At 33.8% G+C, this 25021-nt stretch overlaps 1 protein-coding gene across 3 annotated transcripts in view; it reads left to right on the plus strand.

The window, feature by feature from the left end:
- Positions 1–25021, plus strand: part of LOC125054274 — a 183617-nt gene that overhangs the window by 115488 nt on the left and 43108 nt on the right. The window contains exon 1 of one of the 3 annotated variants that reach the window (XM_047656031.1): positions 24658–24820. The exons of the other annotated variants lie outside the window; for them this stretch is intronic. The gene's annotated coding sequence lies outside the window, so the exon portion shown is untranslated. Of the gene's footprint in view, positions 1–24657; positions 24821–25021 lie in introns of those variants that run through there. 3 annotated transcript variants of the gene reach the window in all.

Consider the following 25021-nt stretch of genomic DNA (forward strand, 5'->3'; position numbering starts at 1 on the left):
CATCTATTAGTTGATATTTTTTGTACCTTTACCTCTTCTATAATTACTGTATTCTGGTAACAGTTGGATGGGTTTTCCTTGAAGGTCATCAACTCCTCAATGGATGTCGTTTCAGGATACGGTGCCCCTGTTTTCTTGTGTGCAGAGATAATTTTCCTCAGAGACTTGTTTGCAAGGCTGTATAAGCGGTAAGTATGTTACACCTTTCACCAGGATATAGGGATATTTAGGAATGATTATTAAGGTTAGGTTTTATAGGGTCATGAAAGATAGGTAAGGGATACATTTTATTATAACTATAAGTTGAATTGGTTATTAAAGCTACCTCTAATACAAAAGTTATTTTCCTGTCTATCATGTATGATTTAACATTAATCGTATCTTCTAATTTAACTAAATTATCCCAAGTGGGTGGATACATAAGATTTTCTGACTGTGATATATAAATTAAAATCTGTAATAAATGTGTAAAACATTGGTTTTGGTGAAAGCCAAAGCAATTTCTAATTCGCTTATTTTTTATATAAAGCGTTCTAAAATTACTTACAAAAAGATTATATAAACTTAAAACATATGTAGAGTATACTGCATTATTTTCTTTAGTACTTATGTCTTTTAACATTTTTTCTACACGTTTTAGTCTTTCGTCCATAATTTTTGAGTTATTGTGTAATATTTCTGATGAATTATTGAGTCCATCTAACATTTTGGAAACAACTATTAATCGCTTGTTTGTGGAAATTTTGTTGATTACCTAATTGATTTATTAACTGTTCATAGCGTTGAGCATCTTCCTGATCTAAGTTTCCAGTTATAATTTTAATAATAGAGCCTAAAGGGTTCATTATTCCTCTTCGTACTAGGTGTGAAGGGATTATTTGCCTAATCTTTTCAGTCGTTATTCTTTGCAAATACTCTACTTGTTCCCTAATTCCTAAAAATTCTTTAAACTAAGGCTTATCATCACTTACTATCTTACTAAAATTACTATATTTCCTATTGTTATATTCTAATTCCATCAGTAGGCCATTCAAATCTAATACCTTAAAAGAAGCCAGTTATGCTGTTTGATGAAGGCTGTTCCCTGTCTTACGGATCCCTGGATTGTTTCCAACCTTTTGAAGTTGAAGGCCCAAGCTGGGGCTCGTGAGTGTCATCGTGATCACTAAGCACCACCTTTGAAGGTCGTTTTATGTTTTTAATTGGTACCTTTTTGTGTTTACCTCTAATTTTAATAGGGATGGTGTTTCTTTCAGGTTTTCCTGTAACTATGGCCTTTTCAAAACAAGGTTTGTACTTACTTCTACGAGTGTTTATTAATTTTGTGAAAATTGTTTTCCCTTCTGGTAACGGGACGTCGGATTCGCCACCGCGTTTTTCTCTAGAGTTTCCCTTAAACGTTAACATTTTATCAGATATGATTTTGTATAAAACTTTTATTCTTTTGGCGTGATCTTTAATTAATTTTTGCAAGTATCGTTTCTCGAAGTCTATATTGAATGCGTTTTCAGAATCTACATGGCCAAACACTACTTCAAACGGTGTTAAAGTTGTTACAGTATGAATCGCATTATTATATGCCATGATGAGTGATATAATAGATGCGGCGTCGGTACATTGTTGTTCGTATTTTGTCAATCTGTAAATTTCAATTAAGGTGGAATGAAAACGTTCAACTATTCCCATTGAATTAGGGTTCTTAGGTGAGCCGATATGTATTTGGATTTTATAGAGTGACATCATTTCTTTCAATAGATCGTTGTTAAATTCAGTACCAGGGTCGCAGCTTATTTTCTTAGGTATGCCGTAAAATGAAAAGTATTTTATTAGTGCGCGGATAACGTCAGGTATGCCGTTACTAGGAATTTCAATTGCCTGTCTTAGTTTGCTAAAAGCGTCAACTAAGGTGAGGTATGTTTTTCCTTGGATACTAAATATATCTATAAATAATTCCTGGAATCAAATCTTGCGTTTGAGTTAACTGTAAATATGGTTTCAAAGGCTTTCGGTCATATTTCATTTGTTTACAGGCTTCACAAGAATTAATTACTGCTGATATAGTTTCTTTCATGTTATTCCAAAAGAAGTGTCGCCTGATGCGTGTAAAAGTTTCTTGAATATCTCTGTGACAGGTTTTTCCGCGATGAAATTTCAGAATAACGGCATTCTGTTCATTTTCATCGTCAATAAAAACGATTCTTTCCGTAGACTCATAAAATTGAATTGATCCACCTTTAAAAAGCCTAATTACCATGTTGCTGAATTGTTTGCGATGTTCCGTATATCCGAAATATATAAAATATTTCTTTTTGGGTTTTATGTATTCTTTCAGGAATTGTTTGATTAAATAATTACACAATTACTCAATAATTATAGCTCACAGAATTTGATGTGAATCTAACTTATAATTAGGTACACTTACTTTAGGGGTTGCAGAATTTCATGCACTAACCTACTTACTTCTATGTTTCTTTAATTTACTTATTACAATTTACGTTTATACGAATTTAACTCTAACAAAGTCTTAAAACTATCGTTAAGATGAGAGATGTCGATCTCAAAATAACAAAAGAAAAGTGGAGAGGGCTGGATTTGAAAGGTGAAAAGGTGACTTACCAGTACATCGCTGCCTCAACACTCGCACAAAACACCCTTAACGCTTTTGGATTTGCGTTCTTGACAAATTTATTTGTTCTTTTGAATAGCCGTTTTTAGCAATCGCGACGTAGTTTCCCCTTTTTAGGTAAGCAGAATTTGATGCTCGAACCGATAATTGAGAAGTACGTGCAGCTAGAGCGACTATCCTGTCCTCAGCGCCAGTCAAGTAGTGTGTCCGCGAAAAAAGGGTTTTTAAAAACTTAAAGTTAAAATGAATACAACCGGTCCGATTTGAGGTCCGTTTAATACTAAATATTACAAGTGTTCTATTATATTTATATCCTATTCTTAAAGGCCTACGTGACCGTTGTGCTGACACATTGTTCTCACGCTCTACAAGGAAACGTTACTTAGTAAGAACTAAGAGTGGTTCGTAAATCATGTAACAGCACTTCGGCTATTGAAATATAAAGGATCTTTGTACTACTATGTTGCAATGGTTTTTAGTTTATATAAAATATAATTATCCTATGGTGGTGACACACGGGATTATATAACTAGCTCCATTAGCCGTGTTTATTTGACATGTGCTATCGAAATAATTTAGATAGTTAATCATAATTATGTCTGCAATTGTATATTACTTTTAATTAATATTGTATTGTAATAAAAATCAATTTGAATTCTATTCAGATACACCGTTGCATCTATTCTTATCTGTTGTTGTATGCCATTGGCATCGTTTGCCCATTTTTAAGAAAAGTACAAAAGACTTAACAAAGCGAAAGTTCTGAGAAAAGGTGGAACTCCACTAACAATTAAGGTCTTTAGTGCTCAACTTTCAACTGAGACAAAATCTAGGCCCTTTAGTTAAACAAAGGGAATTTAAAACTTAGTTTTATAGACTCAACTTGATTTTCTTTTCAGTAAAGTAAGTTAAGATTTCACTAAAGTATTTCGGAACCAATTCGACTTAGGGTCCTTCGAGAAAGGCCGGCAACGCACTTGCGAGCCTTCTGGCAATGTGAGTGTCCATGGGTCCATCACTCAACTCAGCTTCTGCGCGTTTGCTTCCTATTTAAAAAAAGCTTTTGTGTATAAGTACCTTTACGTTACGAATCTACTTAAATATGTTTATATTTTTATTAATTTCTTATTTGTTATATTATTAGGAGATACATTCTTGGGATAAACGCTTATTTTTATTTGATTACTTGTTTGAATTTAAAAACTATTTTTAATAGTTTTATCTAAAAAGCCTAATTCACTAGTTCGGTGGCGGTCGTTGGACTTTGAAGCTAGGTGTCAACCGGCTTTAATCGTTTTAAACATGAGCTTATAACTAACATAAAATTAGGGGTAGTGCTAACAAAAAACTAACTTGAAACGAGAATGTTATGTTACAATTTATAAGTACATTAAAGTTACATATAAAAATTTGGGCTTCTAATTAATAACTAAAATATATATAAGTAACTTAATTAGCGCATACAACTCACGCTAAGACGGAATTAATAGTTATTATTCATTATCAGTACCATCATTTATGTGGTAGAATACAATATTTATTTATTGCGTTATCGTACACAAACATGACAATTAATATTACATTAAATACGCCGCGCCAGCTGTCTACTCACCATCCGTCTTACGAATTTTCGATCAGGCCACGTGTCCTGACGCGAGTTTAACATTTTTTACCCATTCCAAAAAAAGTGTACAACGCCGCTAAAGAAGTTTCCACTTCAATAAAAATGATTCAAACAGACGTTGCAGCTGACACCTAGAGATGTAGCGCTAATGAAGTATTATTATTACCTATATTAGAGATAGATTTAAATTTTTGTTTACTTAGAATATTCACATGACTCTTAAGAAACTTTAAAACAAAACAAATTGCAACGCAATGCACCTTGTTAAAAGTACGCAAACAATATCGTAGAAACCAAAATCAAAGAGCATTTTCTCTACAAACTTGCACAGAACCACCAACGCTGACAATGACTTGTTTTACTTATAAAAAGGAACATACATTTTAATGATCGAGTTTTTGCTCCTTCGGCCTGTTGCTTTGCCCTAAGTTTTTACGACAACTTGCCGTGATTCGCGAATAATTACCTCATTATTGTACTGTGCTGAATAAACTTGACGTTTTTATTGCTTGACGTTTCAATTAGTTTTTGTTGTATTTGAAAATCGAACGCAATTTGACCAGAAGAATTTAATAGCACGTGGGCTGATTATCTTAGTATGTGATGTAGATTGAACTAAGATATGTTTTATTATGTATTAAATTATAATGATGTAGTATTACCGATAGGGTCTAGTATTTTTACATCATTAATAACTTATTTATGGACTTTCTTTCTATATGCGAATTTAAAATTCGCTCGAACGGTGAAGGAAAACATCTTACATACCGAACCGGAAACCGACATATTTTAGACCCAAAAAGTCGTCGGCGTTTGTCAGGCACAGGAGGCCGATCACCTTCTTGCCTATTAGATTGATAAATCATCGTGAAACTGATTCAGAAATCGGAGGCCTAAAGAGGTTGTAGCGCCACTGATTTATTTTTTTATTTAGTTATAGTTAGAGTTAATAATAATTTGGTTGTAGATGCTATTATTAGTATGTATGATGGCACTAAAACCGCCAGTTCGGGTCTCGACAAACATACAGATACCGGCAAACTTCATGAGCATTAAACAAGGGAGTGGGGGAAGTTTGCGCATCGTATGGCAGCGCGGGACGCAAACGTCAACTGATTTACCCATCACTAGATCGACACGTCACTCTACCGCCGCCGCCCCTCCAAGTGATACCTAAAAATCGCCTCTGCGCAGGCAAGGACATTTGTTCAAGATGTTTGCCGGTATCTGTACCTGACTGATTTTAGGTCATGTGGACAATATTAAGGGGGCTCCTGTTGGTTTGCCAGGATCTAAACAGCCATTTAAGTGCGATTTTTGGCTTTGGAATGATAAAGAAAACGTAATGTAATAAAACTTGTAAATTAACAATAAATCAGTAAGAAAATTATTTAAACCATCACTCGAATTCAGATCCAAATAAGTCTTGTTAAAACCTTCGTCGACTTTAAAAAACAAAAACACAAACAGCTTAAGACAAATCCAATTGAAGAATTTCACGATAATTACGTCATAAATTCCAACTAACTTCGTTAAAAAGGGACACAAAATCTGCCATTCAGTAATTGGCTGCCATCCAAATTAGTCGAACGTCTCAGGGCGAAATAACTTATCATAACAAAAACATGGGAGCGAAAATGAACTGTCAAGAGGGAAGTCCAAAACCAATTACTCTTTGTATAACAAATGCACGGATTTGAATTAGTGTTCGCAGATTTACAAGACGTAACGAGATTTAGTTAAGATGCCCACAACTGAGTCGGATGGGATTAAATTAATTCGTAAACACAGAATCGATTGTGTTTGTTTAATGATTTGTGATACAGTTCTACGCATGATGTAAATGATTTAATGGGTTTGAATTATAATTAATAATAACATTTTATCGAGTATTTATGTAGTATTACCGATAGGGTCTAGTATTTTTACATCATTAATAACTTATTTATTTTAGATTATATCTACATGTAGTTATAGCTAGGAGCAGTGTTGGCCTAGTGGCTTCAGTGAGCGACTTTCATCACTGAGGTCGTAGGTTCGATCCCCGGCGTTGCCCAATGGACTCTCTTTCTATATGCGAATTTAAAATTCGCTCGAACGGTGAAGGAAAACATCGTACATACCGAACCGGAAACCGACATATTTTAGACCCAAAAAGTCGTCGGCGTTTGTCAGGCACAGGAGGCCGATCACCTTCTTGCCTATTAGATTGATAAATCATCGTGAAACAGATTCAGAAATCTGAGGCCTAAGGAGGTTGTAGCGCCACTGATTTATTTTTTTATTTAGTTATAGTTAGAGTTAATAATAATTTGGTTATAGATGCTATTATTAGTATGTATGATGGCACTAAAACCGCCAGTTCGGGCTCGACAAACATACAGATACCGGCAAACTTCTTGAGCATTAAACAAGGGAGTGGGGGAAGTTTGCGCGTCGTATGGCAGCGCGGGACGCAAACGTCAACTGATTTACCCATCACTAGATCGACACGTCACTCTACCGCTGCCGCCCCTCCAAGTGATACCTAAAAATCGCCTCTGCGCAGGCAAGGACATGAAGTACTGATTACAATGCGCTTAGTTTGTGAATTAATTTGCGTGCTAAAGTTTGATAAAATTATATCCAGGCAACGGTTTTTATAACAACTTTGATGAGAATGATAAAATATATAGTTTTTCCTGTGTTATTTAATAGCCAATTTTTCCATTTTGCAATTAGGTACTGAGGGTTATTCATGTTTTGAATACACGGCTATAAGTGATACCGCCGCCCATGGACACTCACAATGCCAGAAGGCTTGCAAGTGCGTTGCCGGCCTTTCAAGAATTGGTACGCTCTTTTCTTGAAGGACCCTAAGTCGAATTGGTACGGAAATACTTCAGTGGGCAGCTGGTTCCACATAGTGGTGGTGAGCGGTAAAAACTGCCTTAGAAAACGCTTAGTTGTGGAACGACGGACGTCGAGGTGATACGGATGGTACTTTGTATTTTGTCTGGACGTCCGATGATGAAACTCAGCTCATTATAGAGATTGATATTTTTTACTTTACCAAGAATGTAAGGAAATATTTGAAGAAGCGGCAAGACTTTGTAGCTGTTTTTTAGCAGTAACAATTTAGGTTTTTTTCTTAAAATATTAAGGATTAGTTGTCAGCTGTTAGCTTGTAAGGTTTAAAATCCGTTTTCCTTTTTTGTCTATTCATTTAAATTTATGTTTTCTGTGTTAGCTGTAAGATTACTAATAAATAAATACTGTATATTTGTGTCATATGTCATCTAATACTACATACACAAGTCAAAATGATTTATTGAATCCGTTAATGAACAGCTTTTTAGACGTAAATATATATATATATATCGTAATCTAGATATATACTAAAATTTCATTTACCAGAAAGCTACGAATTTACGACTCACCGTTTTATAGATGTTTATAATTCTCGAGTTCTAAATTAATTAGCCATTAAAAAGATAGTAAACATTTTACGAACTTTGATATTAGCACCTATTTTATAGAATCTTTAGTATTATACCTCAGTTTTATGAGAGAGCATCGACGATATTTTGATAGAACCGTGTTAAGTACACCTTTTAAAGTTATAGGGTAGAATTCCTAAGATCTATAGATTTCACTCCGGAGAATGCTGGCACTACAATATCTGATTCCGTCATCCCCTTTCACGGAACGGTCTTCTAGAAGCACGCTGGAGTTTTGTTGACAACTCCAGGTGTCGCACTGCACTGAAAACTCAACAACTCTAGAAAAGGCATCTCCTGGACAGGTCATTAGGCCACATCTCACTTAGCGTCAGTTGGGATTATCGCCAATCATCTATCAAGTTCTGTATAAAAAAGAAAGATAACAATCAAATATTTAGTCATTTTAAAAGAAATATAAGGTATAATAATCACCGTGACTAGATTATTATAAATAAATTATAATTTTGTTGATGAGTTAATTAATAATTCTAATTTTTATTTATTTATTTACACTTCTTTGCTAGAAATACTTTACAAAGAAACGAAAATAAAAAGAGGGGCAACTGGCCGCCTTATCGCTTTCGGGCGATCTCTTCCAGTCAACCACTGTCAGAATTAAAAAAAAACAAATAATGATAGCTCAAATCCAATTGTCAAAAGCCAATTTAAGTCTAATAGGCAAGTAGGTGATCAGCCTTCAGTGCCTGACTCACGCCATCGACTTTTTGGGTATAAGACATGTCGGTTTCCTCACGGTGTTATCCTTCACCATTCGAGCAAATGTTCAATGCGCACATAGAAAGCCACACAGCCGGGGATCGAACCTACGACCTCAGGTATGAGAGTCGCACGTCGCACGCCATTAGTTCCACAATGCTCTAATATAATGTACAATTACCAGGACATATTCAATGAAAAGGGCACATACATTTTGAGTTATCTAAATTTTATTACAACACTGCAAATGCTAAAAACAAGCATATTTCTGCTCACATAATATTAAACTACATAAAGGTTGAAACATGGGCAGCGAGCGCCCATCTGGTCATTGTCATACAAAAAATGCTACACAATTTTCTCGTAAAGACGTAAAATTCTGCTAAAAAGCTGGAGCGTTGAACCTTTAGCCGAGTTGTAAATCAAGGTTTTTCTCCAGCCTTTGCAAACTTTGAATAAGGATCACTTGCACCTGCTGCAGCGCAATGTAGGCTTTAGCGATTCTGAATTTATTTTTGAAATCGGCTGTAAAACGATTTATAGGTCGCAAAACTTAAGCAATTTTGATTCTAGTTTCTTTATATATGGACCTCTAATTATAAACCGACATAGAAGAAGAACAGAGAATAAGATATGTGTTCTTGCGTACGCAAGTAGTAATCGTCGTTGTCTGGATGGTCACGAAACGTTTTACTATTGGGTACAGAAAAACGTTACGGCGCGTTACATGGGGGGGGGTCCATAATCTCTAAACATTGCGTAATACTTGAACGCACCCTGATCAGCCTCCTATGCACACGCCGTCGACTTTTTGGGTCTAAGGCAAGCCGGCTTCCTCACGATGTTTTCCTTCACCGTTCGAGTGAATGTCCAATGCGCACAACGACAGAAGTCCATTGATGCACAACCGTGGATCGAACCTACAACTTCAGGGATGAGAGTCGTACGCTGAACTAACGGAATTTAATTTTATATCATTAATCATATGATAAAAACCAAATCAATTATTTCTATCTATAATGAAACTGCTTTGATACTCGTATAAAATCTATCGTATCTCTTTCTACGTTGGGGTGTAGAGATGATGAAAAGAGATACCTAGATGGGCATGTTATAACGGTGCAATAATCAAGAATAAACTTGTTCGTATGTATAAAAACGGATTTAAGCTACCGATAATGAAATAATTAATGAAATGATTTCTCGAACAAAGCCTAATTGTACCAACTTCAGGCAAGAAAATCGAGAGCTAATCAATCAAGGAGGGAATCAAACGTTGGATAAACGACTAGTGACAAATGCTACGGTAATTGCCCCGGATTGGGGAAGATTTTTTTCCCCAAGCAAAATTCGGAGAATACGATTGATGAGCTGTTGAAAAAAGAAAATCAGGGTAAGCGTTGATTACGAGACTAGATTTCGAAATTCTCTCCAGGTATTCATTTGCATACTAGTTTTTGGAGTTGCCGTCCAGAATTTAGAGAGGTTCAATTTGCTAACATCGTAGCGAATCATGTGTTCTTAATTAAATCTAGGGCAATGTATGCTAGAGATATTTGCAATAATACTACAAATTGCTACTATGCAACATAAAACCCAAATGAATTTTTTTTCTGACCTAAGTATTTATTTTTTGCGACCTTAATGTTTTTATTTCAATTAATTACGTATACTTACGACATTCTATGAAAACGTGCTGAAAATGCGAGGAAAATTTACGTAGCAGTTACGATTCATATTTTAGATATACACAAGTCTTCATACAGACTGTGATAGTTAAACAAAAGAAACAAAAACTTTTTTTTAAACATACCAGTTATACATATTAAAATAAATAAAAGTTTTTAAAAGGGATTCTGACTGGCTGGCTAAATATCTTGTGAAACGAAAAGGTAAAAGCTACTTTCATTTTCCAATATGCAATAAACTAAGGTCAATATTGTTTATTGAAACGAACTTTATTACCCATAGAGTAACCGAGAGATAAAATCAGGAACCTCAAACTTCTATGCTTACCATAAATTCGATTTTGAAACCGAAAAAACTGGTGGCGCCCCTTCACAATTTACGATCCATTTCGCTTCTGTTTTTGCGGAATAACCAACGGTTCGAGAATACATTTGTTGGTAAAAACTTTTGGCTTGTTTTATGAGGTTATCCTTAAACTCTATATTAAATGCATTTTCCGTGTTTTGCGGTTTATTTAACCTATTATGATATGTTGTGTTGCGAAAGTTTTCAGTTTAATTATTGAAGGATTTAATATTGAGTTTTGCGTATATTTTACGATATACCGTTTTTAAGTATCGTAGTACATCTAAGTACCAGGGAATTTCGTTACGTTTCGCATTGCTCACGTTTCATAAAATTTTAACATTTCGTCTAATTAATTATATTATTATTAAAGCTGGTTTAGTCTGGTTTAATAGAAAGAAGTAAATGATTAGGCTAATCAGAGTTACAATTATTACCAGCCCCAGATTGCATATATGTACTTACTTAATTTTATTACACGCAAGTAGATGCTTTTCTTGATGTCACAAACTGTGTTTAGATCAGTGTTTTCCAACCATTTTTGTGGAATTCCCCACCTTAGCCTTTGTAAACCCTTATTCCCCCCTCCCCATGTGACATACATAATTTTTAATATAAAAAAATGAATTAAGAAAGTCTTGTTAAATGATAGGTCTATACATAAGTAATATTCCAAATAATTTAAAGAAATTTTCGAAATCCCCCTTAACAATCAAATTGCTCCCTTGTGGGGCGTGGGCCGTTGGGAAACACCGATTCATATACTTAATAAAGCACTCTATAATAATATATATGTGATAATATTTTCAACAAAAAAAAATATTCCAGAAATAATATTTAAGCATTAATTAGTAAAGGCGTCAGTCGTCACGTCAAAGACACGACATTGAAGCTTGCGCGTACCTAACACAATAATGTTGCTATCAAAGGGGCTCGGTTAATTTAATGTATATCGTTTTAATTAATTCTCCTTGTTTGTTACTTCGCTTTCGTTCACATGGGAAACGCTAAGTGGGTTTCTGTTAAAACTTTTAACTGATAATCCGGGTGTCTGATAATCTATGCAAATATACAGCGGAAAGATTTGTGTTTAACGCATGAACTTACTAATTATTTTGTCCATAGAATGTTATATTATCGCTGAGTAATATATGCTATATTGAAATCATATCTAGCCGTGCGGACCCGGGAGAGCTTCGCTACTTACTAGTATTAGTACCAAGTAGACTTGAAAGTATTATTCTTGTGTATTCTTTCACAGTTATTATTGATAATAACTACAATTCGAGTACGTTGAATTTTTTTTATTTTATTTATGGTAACTGCACGACACCTATTCACTAACACTGTAGGAATAATAATGAAATAGGAACAAACAATTTATGTTCAGTTGCTGTAATGGTAGAAAATAAGAAAATCAACTACAAAAATAAACATGATAGTTAATTTTATAATGCGTAATGTAACGCACTTATCTAATGGTAATCAAACCATTTCGCCACGACCGCAACGCACCGCGATAAAAAATGACGATCAAAAATTACTTTCGCAAATTCAAAAATGGAAAAAAATTAACCAGATACTGTTCCTAAATTAAATGATAGTTTAAAAACTGCGAGTATTATAAGCCCAACACGTGCTATAACAATAAACCCTCATGAACAGTATTCTCTTTTATATTCATTTTATTTGACACAAGGGACAAAGCGTTTGTCAGACTTCATATTTTTGATGTTAAAGGCATTTGCTTGTTTAGAGTTATTACTATAGTCGACGTGCCTTTTTTAATAGATTTAAATCTCGATTAAAATATGTTAGTTATAGGCGCTTGGTTTAAATGGTAATTTAAAGTATAATCCGGGTTTGATTTCCGGCGTAAACACCATTGTTACAAGTCTATAAATACGGAAAGCTGATCACCTACTTGCCTTATGCGTCCCACAAGATTACAGGACCTACAACAATAGAGATAAAAGATAGACCTTTCAGGATTATTGATCCAAATTTTTCATTGAAAGTATTAACAAATGCTAGCTTAATATATACAAAAATCCATATCATTACGATTATTGTAATATTAATAATAGATGGACACACATCTATTATTAATATTACATGTTAGAAATTTTATTAAAATATACTAAAAATAGCACAGAGAACATACCATTGTTTATTGGCCGCTTATTGTGTAAGTTTTATTAAATACATATTTTAATAGCTAGATTACTATTCCGTGGTTAAACTGAAAATGTTATCAATTACTCGTTATAACGGTCAAAGGTCAAATGATTTTCTATACAATATCTATACGAATGTTCGATTAGCTCTGTGAGCTCCTTCAACAATAGTGGCAGGAAACCTGGCCGCAGACGCACGTCTTGGTTGAAAAACCTTAGACAATGGTAAAGTAGCCTGATGATCGCCAACCTTCGAAAGGAGATGGATGGAGAAGAAAACTTTTGTCTAAGGTCAAATTTATTACAAAAATATAACAAAACTTTATTCATGACAAATAGATTGTGACAAAATTCACATATCGCTAGTCTCCACACTAGGGAGCCCCTGTGATGTGGGTAACTAGATAACAATTAGTCAATGGTACATGGTACTTGTTAAAAACAGTTTTTTTAAGAACATTCTATATAAACGGCATTTACTCAAAAACTACCAAACCGATTTTGATACAGTTAACACCAATAGATAGTGTGATTTATGAGAAAGGTTTTAATGTATAATTATTTATGGTTTAACGTTAATTGACTGAAATATAAACCGTTTAAGAGGAATCAAAAATAGATAGATAGTCTGATTAATCTAATCAAACACAAGTCGTATAAGACATTCAGTATGTGTGAATGTGTGCGCATGTATTTGAGAGTAGCGAAGAGTTGTTATAATATATTTTTGTTATCGATTCGTAGGATGAGCCAGCAATTATGCGAATTAAATGCTACATCCAATTTACTTACGTATGAAGTGCAATAAATTAAAGGAGTGAAGTTAAAATATAGCCGTTGGCTGCAATTTCCATTCCTGGCTATATTTATTGAGCTACTTTTGTTACATTTTGTGCTGTCATCTTTGATCTTGTTAATAGTTAACGTATGTAATTTCATACGTTGGCTATTAGGTTGTGAACGGACAACGCATTTCAGAGCATAATTGTTAATATTATTTTAGCTTTCATTAAGTATATATATTTCCTTACAGTAGGTACCGTTTGAAAGCGTTTAACGCTTTCAAACGGTACCTACTGTAAGGAAGTTTTATTTAATTATTTTAATAGCACTGTAATTGCACGTATAAAGTAATTGTGATTAGCCAAACCATAGCGACACTCGATGGGTCTTATATATATAGTGGTGGACATATTTTAAACACTTCTTATGAATAAAGAAAGTATAACTTCGACGTACAAATTATCGTAAAATATATACACATTCTATATTTAATAATCATGGCATAATATAGCCACGCAAATAAAAACTCATTCAATGCATAAAATATAAAACATATCTTACTTTTAATTACAAAATGAGTCATACACATGTAGGATTTTGTTTTCTGTTACTGGCAGCTTCGACGCCTAATTAGAAACATTTTAAAAAAGAAACCATAGCTCGTTCTTTTTTTGAAATTAGAGATTAACATTTCTTTCTTGGCTTTTTCTACTTTGGCGGCAATTCAAAATTTGATCTGAATTTTATTTTGCTCAAAATGGGCAAAAATAATTTGGGTCTATCGGTTTCTTCACGTAGTCTTCACCGTACGAGCGAGTGTTTAATGCGCACATAGAAAGTCTATTAGTGCACAGCCGGGAATCGAACCTACGCGTAGCTACGGATGAGAAACGTCACTCCATGGTCTTACCTTCGTTTTTTCACTGACTTCTCAGTATATTATTATGTGCTATCGATGAAGATTTTTTGGACTTAACGTACGAAAGTATTTTTTTCGACCATACGATATTCATAAAAAAATTAAGATAGAAATGTATTTGGTATTTGGTTATGGTAGTAAATTTGTGTGTGTAATCATGTGTACGATACAAAAATAAATTTCGTGCATAAACTGAATCATGTCTCGTTGAATATCAAGTTGGGTGTATAAAAATTTGTATTCCAGTGTTATTAGTGTGTTCTCATTCATGTTTAGACTCCCCGTGCGACAAACTGTCAAGTACTGACGATATATGCGCTGTCGAGATAGTTACAGACTGAAATTAAATAGACTTTACTATGAACAATAGACAATTTCCATACTTACACATTTTTAACTGACTTCAAGAATATCAAAATTCATTTTTGTATTCTATATATAAGTATATATAAGTATTTTTGGTGGATCATTTGATCATTTGATCGTGGTGTCAAATTATGGTCAGCTGCGCATACGCATGCTGGATTTTTATAATACATTGATTGATATAGAGCAAGTTTTATTTTTATAGTTTTAAGGTAATACGTTTGAATAGCTTTTGTTTTGGACATGTTTATACATTTTGCGAACAATATAATTTTGTTGTAATTATTTTCAAAGCTTTGAAAGCTATATATATATATATCTCTAAACTACCACTCAAATTCGCTTCAAACTTACCGAGTTTCGATTCTCCTTAATCTAAATTTAAGAACCCATCAACATAACGTTATCAAACTAAATTTGAATTCGAACCAATAATTTCTACGGAAGTTCTAAGCGTGTTCCAATTTTAATTACAATGATATGCACCCTAAATTCGAAATTTGAAATGGGGGCACGTGCCTGCAATTAGAACGTGTGGATTTCATATAAATAAAATGTTTTATTGGAGAATTGCATACGCAATTATAGTATTGCACGTGTTTCATATTTCGTGCAGGTTTCTTCGCTATGTTCCATTTTCAAATGCAGCGCAAGGTACATTTTGTAATTTCACATTTTATTTATTTTCTAAAAAGCAAGGGTGCTTTCTTAAAAACGATTTCGATGTATACTCTCTTGTTCAAGTGTTTTTACTTTGTAGTTTAGTATGTATTAGATGCCATTTTCGAGTTTAGAATTCTTTTGAATTCAATTCGATTTATGTAGTTTTAGAAGCGTAAGCTTTCTCCGGCTTATAATTCATTATTATGTTTTTAATTAATAAATTAATATATTGAAATTATATTTTAAAAATCTTGATACTAATAATTTCTAGAAAATTTTAATGAGATTAACTTTATTTTTTAAAACACATTGTATGATGATTGTACTAGAGATATCTAAATGAATGATGAAACTCAACAAGGTGTTGAAAGAGAGAAATCTAAGTTGGCTAGTAAAATAAAAAAAAACATCTATTTCTCTTTACTCCGTGATTAAAAACAAGCGGATGCCAATTTTATTTGGTCTATGGTCTATTTATTTTAAGTCTACGCTCATGCAGAATTTCTCGTAAATTGACGTCGTTCGAGTTAATTAAGACTTCACTTTTTAGACTTGCGTCGTGGTCGCTAGTCGTGAGGAGACCGCCCATTGCTCAGCTCACTAACTGTTTTAAAGTAATTATGTACCGGGTAGGTACTAATATGATTTAAGAAAAATTCTATAGTTTATGTCTGATGAGTTAAACCAAACACATGCTACCGAATTATCTTCTCTCAAATTTATTTTTTTGTAAGTTCTAAAACTTGTATGAAATATTATACAAGAAAATATGGCATTACAAATTTTACACACATACACCTCAATTATATTAGAAACCACGAAATTAAAATAACTAAAAAAGTATCAAATAATAACTGAAACTAAATAGAAACTTAAACCGCATTAAGAGCATGATAAACAAAATTACGGTAAGTTGGAAGCCTGTTGTAAAATATATCATTATTTAGTATATATATACCTACTGGCTGACCGGGCAAACGTCGTTTTGCCATGTACCTATATCATTTATAATAAAAAAATAGGGGTTGATCGTAGAGGGGTGAAAGTTAGGGGTTGTATGTATTTTTTAATGCTGTATCGTAACAAAATAAAAACAGAAAAAAATATCTAAAAATAAAAAAAGATATTTAGGGGTGGACTACCCTTAATATTTAGGGGGATTGAAAAATAGATGTTGTCCGATTCTCAGACATACCCAATATGCACACAAAATTTCATGAGAATCGGTCAAGCCGTTTCGGAGGAGTTTAAACACCGCGATAAGAGAATTTTATATATTAGATTCATGAAAATCGGTCAAGCCGTTTCGGAGGAGTTTAACCACAAACACCGCGACACGAGAATTTTATATATTAGATATCTGTACCAGTTGCATATGCGCTACAAGATCTCCTATCCGCCCGAGGTGATGTTTTACAACCTTCTCTAGTACTGGTATATGCACCAGCCTCACAAAGGTAGTATGCAATAGCTACTCATTATACGTAGGTTGTGAAGAGACAAATTTATTATTATTACAGTACTAAAACAAATCAAGTGGTTGCTACTATACTAAAGCTAACCTTTCTTAGGCCTTGTCTATATTTAAACGCTTTTTGACTGTACGATATCTCCACGATATAATTGGACAAGCCATCCATACAGCTTATGATTTCCAGCTTGTTTTGGCGTAGAATGTTTGTCGTTTATAGAAAGTTTCATAGAAACTGAAAAATGTGAATGTGGATGTATTCTTTGGTTTAGCAAGCCTAGAATTAAAACACGGAAGTTTTTAATTATTTGATTGCCATTGCGGTTATGAACAACATAGATAATGTTTAAATTATTATATAAATAAGGTATCAGACCCAGAAACTCAAACTCATGCGTTCTCAATCTCTATAATGTAAATAATATTAAACAATGCTATTATAGAAACTTTACGAATCAGAAAGCTCTCAATCAACAAAATGTACCGAAATTTCCGATCCAATATTTATATTCCATCAAACAATGAAGAGATTCATCGGGTTTTAAAACAAACTGTATAAAATCAATTTCAAAAATTGATAAAGTTTACAAATTGTTTATTTGCTAAACACTGAATAGTTGTACTGTATTTTTGAGTAAATATCGACTAAAAAATTTAGGGTTTTGGCAGAAATGGCTCACGGTGTCCTCTATATTCGCGGATTGTTTATCTTGAGATTTTAATTTGGATATTATGTAAATTTATAATAAAACATAACTTCAAATCCGTTAAAAAAGTGTTTTTCTAAATACTAAGTTGTAGTTCGTTTAATGTTTAATTTCAGTTTTCTTTTTTTATCTATTCAACTACTTACGTACCTACTTACTTACTTCTGTTTCGTACATTTTGTTTAATGTAAAGAACTTTAATCTGTTTTGGCTTTATGTATTGTCTAAGTGTTTTCTTTTTTATAATATGTATATGTGTAGCTGTAAGATCTAATATTATGAAAGAGAAAACGTCGCATTTCTATAGAAATATAATTAATTTAAATACATTAAAACAATTTTCCAAATTAAATATTCTTATACATTATAAAGTTCTCCGACCGCAACTGTCTGTATATTATGTATCGCTAGGACAAATACTAAGTTGTCTTTTATTGACATAACTTTTAGACATAGAAAAACACTTTTTTAACGGATTTGAAGTTATGTTTTATTATAAATTTACAATTATTTTACATAATTTTAAATTTAACCGACGTTTCGCGTGCTTTACAGCGTGCGTGGTCACGGTGACTGAAGACAAAAGGTGTTGAATGTCAAAAAGTATCACAGCTGTAGAAAAAGTTGTGTTATCTGTATTTATTTCCCCGGAGTTGGTATCGACTAAAAAATTTAGGGTTTTGGCAGAAATGGCTCACGGTGTCCTCTATATTCGCGGATTGTTTATCTTGAGATTTTAATTTGGATATTATGTAAATTTATAATAAAACATAACTTCAAATCCGTTAAAAAAGTGTTTTTCTAAATACTAAGTTGTAGTTCGTTTAATGTTTAATTTCAGTTTTCTTTTTTTATCTATTCAACTACTTACGTACCTACTTACTTACTTCTGTTTCGTACATTTTGTTTAATGTAAAGAACTTTAATCTGTTTTGGCTTTATGTATTGTCTAAGTGTTTTCTTTTTTATAATATGTATATGTGTAGCTGTAAGATCTAATATTATGAAAGAGAAAACGTCGCAAAATTTTATATGATCCAGACGGGCGAAGCTGTCGGAAGCTGGTATTATTTTAAAGAGCATCGTAAAAAATATGCATTTGGCTCTCAAGTTAGAGCCCTCACTTCCTATTGCCAAAATCCTCATAGACAAGACATCGCTAACGGATGGACTGTCTTGGCAATGTCGCTTGGCAGATGATATCTCTGTATATGGAGCGGCTGTTTAACCTACATCCAGAGAATAGAAGGGAAATTAGGTTATAAAATTGTTTTTCGCTTGTTATCGCGCTTGTGGGATATTTTTATTAGTATTCTTCAGTCATACTCTTCTTTCTGAAGCTTTTATTTTTCTGCTCGCCAACTCACCATTAGACAGTATGTGAGTCGACTAAAACGTCACCATGTTCTAGAGCTAGAAGACCGGCAGTAGCTCTAGACAGAAGATGAGTAGATGCTTCCAATGGGAAGTCACTCCACATGATAGCACCACAGAAAAAATTCGCTCATAGCCTTGGGGCTGATTGCAAATAAACGCAAAAAAAAAAAAAAAATTTCGCTGTTTGCCTTAAAAGCCTTTACAGCTCAGCTCAGGCTGTTTACAGGTCAGCTCGGGCTGTTAGTAGCGCCGCATAACTTCCTCCAGTCTCCGCTGTCTTCGCCAAGCCTCTGTGCCTGGTTGATGGTAGACCTGTAAGGGCCTTTACTTGATCGGTCCAGCAAGTAGGGTATTTGCTTTGAAGTTTACTTTAAAATCGATTTTTGTTTAGGGTTTTGGTTTTTTTTTTGTTTAGTAATTGTTTTGTTTAATATTTGTTAGATCTCTTGTATGTCATGTTTGCCTATAACTCCTTGTCACATTTAAAATTGTATTTTTTGGTTATTTTACCTATGTGCCGAGTGTTGGTAAGTTTTTATCATTCATGTCGGAATCTCTGCATAATAGTATAAATTGTTTAAAAATAATGATAGTAAACTTTATTCAAGACAGAAATATGGTTGTGACAAAATCCTCCAATGTTGTGGGTAACAAGATTACAATACTAAATTTTTAAGCAAGCATTCTTAGTGTCTAATACATGTAATCAAACAAAAGTCGTGTAAGACCTTAAGTATGTGTGAATGTATGAGAATGGGTGTAAGTGCGTGTATACTCTGTATTTGAAGATGTGGCTGAGAATAACAAGCGTGCGCTGCTCTGTGTTAGTTTTTGGAACCTCAGAGTCATGCCTACATATGTAGTAAGGCCTCTATAGAATCGAAATCCAATTCGGCTAGCATACATTTTATGCGTTTTGTGGGTTTAACAGGGGGGCTGAAAAGTTCGTAGGCTAACATAGATATTTTTTTTTATTCGAAGGTTGCATCCGCTCAAAATAGGCTTCAGTATCCGCGATTACCTCTTCATTAGCTCTTATTTCCATTCTGTACATATCACATATTATATCTTTGAATGGTTTTAATCTCCGGAACTACTACGATCGATTGTATTAAAGTTCGATTTTTTTAATAGTCCATATATCGAAGTATATAAAATTCTCGTGTCGCGGTGTTTGTGGTTAAACTCCTCCGAAACGGCTCGATCGATTCTCATGAAATTTTGTGTGCATATTGGGTATGTCTGAGAATCGGACAACATCTATTTTTCATCCTCCTAAATGTTAAGGGTAGTCCACCCCTAATTTTTTTTTTAAGTTTAGATAAAAAAAATATTCTTTATTTTTTATGATACAGCATTAAAAATACATACAACCCTTAATTTTCACCCCTCTACGATCAACCCCTATTTTTTATTATAAATGATATACATGGCAAAACGACGTTTGCCGGATCAGCTAGTCGAAGTATAAAAAAGTACGATTACTTTATGTATGAACTGTTTTCTCTAAATTTCCCAATTCCATCTTTGTTTAGATTTCGACCGCATATTGACCGTTCTTATTAGCTTTGAATTATTGATTTTTGCTTGTAACTAGGTAATCTTTGTAAATATGATTAGGAAGTTACGTAACTCAGAAGTTTGCTATTTATGTAATGAATATTGACGTGAAAATCGACGCCCATAGAGTAAGCCATTTATTATGATATAGAGACGTCAATTTAAGTGAAATAATATCTATGTTATATACCTTTACATCAGCGCAAAGGTTTTTAGTATATAAAAAGGGGCAAACGGGCTGGAGGCTCATCTGATGGTAAGTGATACGGACGCCCATAGACACTCACATTGGCAGAGGGCTCGCAAGTGTTTGCCGGTCTTTTAAGAATTGAATTGAATTAGAAAACTACATCCTAGCTATGCTTTTATAGTCCATTAAAGAAAACCGTCTCCTAAGTCATCCTGGAATGCGAGGGAGTGGCCAATCAAAGGACAAAGTATTATACTCAGAAAAACGACAAAAATTAAAAAAGAAATATTGCATGACTCTTACTACTCTACTAACGAATTTATAAGTTTTAAACAATTGGACACACTTTAAAAAAATGTTTATTATGGAACATAAGATCACTTATTCCACGTGATTATATTATTAATCCCTACTCATCGGCAAAGAAGACAAAGGGTGTAGGCCGAGAGAAAAAGCCGGCGTAAAAACCTCTCGGTACTCGTTTCAAGTAGCAAATCATCACACAAAATGACTATGGCAAACAACTCTTATTTTAAAACAAATACTGCAAATTAATTAGAAGTAGCCTCTCTAGCACTAGTCTTAGGCCCTTTTATCAACTAGATAATCTTTAACTTTATAGTAAGCCTTTTTACACAGCTTTTCTTTAATACATTTCATAAATGTATTAAAAGGCAGAGATAAAAGAGCCTCTGGGATTTTATTAAAGAAAAGTATTATATTTTCCCGAATAAGAATGACTAACTTTAGATAGTCTAGTACGGAGAAATTGCAGCCTGCATTTGTTCCGAGTATTAACAAGCATATTCTATAATTTATTGTTTACCACAGATTATATTGTAATGTATGAATTTCCTCTGTTTATGGATCGTCTGTGGACGAGCAAACGTTTTAGCTATGAGAGGGTAAGACGTGTTTTCTTGTTTGTTCTCGTGTTAGCCGCTCGGCTAATGGTCGCGGCGTCGCCTTTGGTTTTATGCTTGGGGCGTGTACGCACTGTAATTTTATACTAACTTTCAAATTTAAGTGTTAGTTAAAAGAGTAGTTTTTGCATAAGACTTTGAACCACTACCACCACGCCTATGTTTTAATATGTGTGTAGTAGAGTTACATAGTATTACTGGATACAATTAATTAGTGCGTAAGAATTAGTTAAGAGCCGGCAACGCATTTGCGAGCCCCCTGGCAATGTGTGTCTATGGGCGGCAGTATCACTTTACATCAGCTGAGCCTCCTGCCCCTGTTATAAAAAAACATATGTATGCTAGTCTATCACTTACGGCTATGATTAAAAGTTTAACTAACATTAAAGTTAAAATAACATCTGTGAGTATTGTTGGATCTATTTAGGAACGAGAACTTTAAAGGTTATCGATCATTTTGTTCTAATAATACTGGATTAAACTGTGATACTATGACTATGATGTTATTTTCATATAAAAGGTGACAAATACCGGACTTTCTTTACGTTTTATCTGAACACCGTCTAAGTATATACAATATAAAATTATGATGTAGTGTGGGTATACCCTAAAGCACAGCCTACTACTTTATCCCTTGTGCTAACTGTGAACACTCGGCGGGTTACGCCAACTTTTATTTTCGACCACCAACAGTTTTAAGATACATATTTACATAATATGTTATATAAATATCAGAATTTTTTTCTTTTTTATATAATTAATTAATCAGAGTCAATAAAAAGTGTGTTTTTTTTAATTCAGAGCTCGTTGAACCCCAGTCAAACAATAAAAATAAATCAGTAGTGATTTTTAGGTCTGAGCCTCAGATTCTGTATCATGATCATTTTTGGGTCTAAGGCACGATGGTTTCCTTCACCGTTCGAGCGAATGTTAAATGCGCACATAGAAAAGAGTCCATTGGTGCGTGCACAGCCGAGGATTGAACCTACAACCTTAGGTATAAGAGTCACACACTGAAGGCACAAGCCCAACACTGCTCATAAGCCAAACAATTAGCTTTTCTTTATATGTACTGACATAGGAAAACATCGTAAGAAAATTAGTTCGTTTCATAATATTCATACTCATATTTATTTATTTGTTCAGATAAAATAATCCATCATTATGTTAGTATAATAGAGCGGTCAATCACGACATGCTTAGACACCATTATCTCTCCACACTCCCTTGTTCCTTGTAGAGAGGAGTTCAGAGGACTAAGTCCTACAGCTGAGTTTCATCATCGGACGTCAAGGCAAAATACCATCCGTATCACCTCGACGTCCGTCGTTCCACAACTGAGCGTATTTAAAGGCAAATTTTGCCGCACACTACTATGTGAAACCAGCTGCCCACTGAAGTATTTCCGAACCAATTCGACTTCAAGAAAAGAGCGTATCAATGCTTAAAAGAACGGCAGCGCGGCGGTATCACTTGACATCAGGTGATACCGTCAATTCAACTACAACAACAATAGTACTTTGATTTAAGATTACTTATTGTGTTAAACACACACACAAAATTACAAATAGAAAGCCCCAAACCCACTAATTAGATAATATTTGCCAACGCAACTCCCATCTACAACTTACATTAGTTAATTACGAAATCTCAGAACAAGAAACTTATTTATATCACGAAAACAAATCTAAGACGAAACTAATTAACTGGTTGGAAACATGGCAGCCTTATTTACGCGATTACTTTAACACAACCACTATTTTCCGAGAATATTGCAGGGAGGTAACATTTTCATAATTAGCTACGACTTTCGGGAAATGCAGCGCGGAATTGAGTTAGTTAAATTGCACCTTTTCAATGTATTTTTAAAGTGATGATTGCATGCTGTTTATATGGGTCGTACGTTATAATTTTATAAAGCCAAAAGTACGCTTATAGAAAAATACGGAACTGAATAAATTCAATATAGTATTGGAATGTTTTCAAAATTTGTCACCGTGCCACATTACTTCTGCTAAACATAGGCTATATCGTATTTACTATTTAAAAAAAAATAGAATAAAATTATGTCAGCATTTAAAATTGTTATTGAAAGTGTGAAATGGCTTTAAAAAGCGATATGGAGTAAAATAACCCATACGTAAATAATCATAAATACACAAAACGGTCACAGATTAGTCGTAATGGCGCAGCATGCTTTGCAAATAATGTCTGCATGACAATTGACGCACTAAAAACCTGACGTGTACACGGAACAGCATATGCGACGCCATCTTACGCGTTTTGGCGGGTTATTAAAAAAAGTTGCATAGACACTAATGAATAACGTGAAATGGTTAGGAGGTGCCCAATTTTGTTTTTGAATTGATTCCGATTTTGAAATCCTCCTACTTTAGCAAATCATAATTCTAAATTCAAAATCATTTATTCATAAAGGTAACAAAATGTACAGTATACAGTAAACACTTATGAACGTCAAAAAATAAATATATATGAAATGCTTCTAATCTAAATCCGGTAACACTACCATAATAAACTAACTTGTTCAATGATTGTTTACTGTGTATTCAATTCCAGGTAAACGTGGCCAATTTCCGTAAGGCTAAAAAAACACATCAATCAATCATACCATACCATTGGATAATATGTCAAGTAAAACCATTGCTAAAAGGATATGAAAACCACAGCATTAACCACTAAACTTGATCGTTGCATCCAGAGGTGTAATATCTAAGCCCCTAAGTCTTAATTTTACGATACTGACGTCGTAAATTAATTATACGTCGATTGAGCACTTGAATAAAACATAATGGAATTCTAAACAAAAACATCTATTCAAACATCAATGCTAGAAGCAACAAAATCAACCCTTCAATGCTGGCTATAAAACTAAAATGCATAAAGAATTAAAGGATCAACTTGGCTCTAACAATACTTGAAAAACTCTACCTGAATATTTTATTTAACCAATCACACGTCTGAGCGGCCGTCGCCGCGGGAGGAATACATTCAAATTTCGAATTCGAACAGCGAACTTTGAATCTCCCACTCATTCAGGTTCGAGCGCGCGTGGCGGTTGCACGTCGCACTGCACGAATAACGAGTTACGAAGTGAAGTGTTTGTGGCAGTGGTTTAATAAAAAAATCAATGTGTGCAAATCATGTGTTGGATATGTGTTTATGAATTGGATTTTGAAACAAGTTAGTATTTTTGGGTTTTGCTTGTTTCCTTACAATTTTAGGAAAACATATTTTTTGATATATTTTGCAACGTACACGATTGTTAACATTTAAATTGTTAAAACTAGGAATCTTGTTTGTGCACCTACTAAAGAGAAATCTAAACAATATTTGGTTTTTAGTTATAACATCTACGATTTAAACACTAAAAAGCAGTGGCAA

The sequence above is a fragment of the Pieris napi genome, chromosome 12 (assembly GCF_905475465.1).
Source record: "Pieris napi chromosome 12, ilPieNapi1.2, whole genome shotgun sequence".
NCBI lineage: Eukaryota > Metazoa > Arthropoda > Insecta > Lepidoptera > Pieridae > Pieris > Pieris napi.